Raw genomic sequence first — 729 nt, forward strand, 5'->3', positions numbered from 1 at the left:
ACATGTGAGTGGTATTTCCACTCATAGTTAATCTCGGCATATAGCATAATTATCCTGAAGCTCTGTGATTGATGACGTTTCATATCAACGCGCGCTTGTCTGGTGGGGATTTCCTCTAACTCCACTAACCACTCTGCTGTGCGAGTACATTTTTTACAAACACCGGTGTTGAACAATAAACCAACTATTTTAATACCTTACGGCATTAACTAGGATGCTTTAGACAGAAGAAGACTGCCGTTTTGTTCAAACGACCCTCGAACCTAACACCAGCGAATTAATTGCGTATTGTTGATATGAACATATACTTGTATTATGATTTTTAAGTGCAATTTCGGGCACTTAGAGGTCCATATTCTCAAAATGTTTGCACCTCAGCCACAACTATGTGGGCCCGAGGTCGTGTGGACTCTCACGCACCCCTACTTTAGAATTTGGAGGGAAAAATGTAAAAAGTCTACAGCACCCGGTATTCCCAGGCGGTCACCCATCCAAGTACTAACCGGGCCCGACGTTGCTTAACTTCGGTGATCGGACGAGAACCGGTGTTTTCAACGTAGTATGGCCGTAGACATGTGAGTGGTATTTCTACTCATAGTTAATCTCGGCATATAGCATAATTATCCAATCATGAAGCTCTATTATTGATGACGTTTCATATCAACGCGCGCTTGTCTGGCGAGGATTTCCTCTGACTCCCCTGACCACTCTGCTGCGCGAGTACATTTT

General features: G+C 43.8%; 1 non-coding gene across 1 annotated transcript; it reads right to left on the reverse strand.

Annotated features, from left to right (window-relative positions):
• Positions 1-454: 454 nt before the first annotated feature.
• On the reverse strand, positions 455-573 carry LOC117106981. Its single transcript, XR_004445170.1, has one exon. It is a non-coding gene; the product is annotated as a 5S ribosomal RNA (ribosomal RNA).
• Between the last annotated feature and the right edge of the window lie 156 nt (positions 574-729).

The sequence above is a fragment of the Anneissia japonica genome, unplaced genomic scaffold (genome assembly GCF_011630105.1).
Source record: "Anneissia japonica isolate Jap-2015-1 unplaced genomic scaffold, ASM1163010v1 scaffold65872_len1017_cov95, whole genome shotgun sequence".
Classification (NCBI taxonomy): domain Eukaryota; kingdom Metazoa; phylum Echinodermata; class Crinoidea; order Comatulida; family Comatulidae; genus Anneissia; species Anneissia japonica.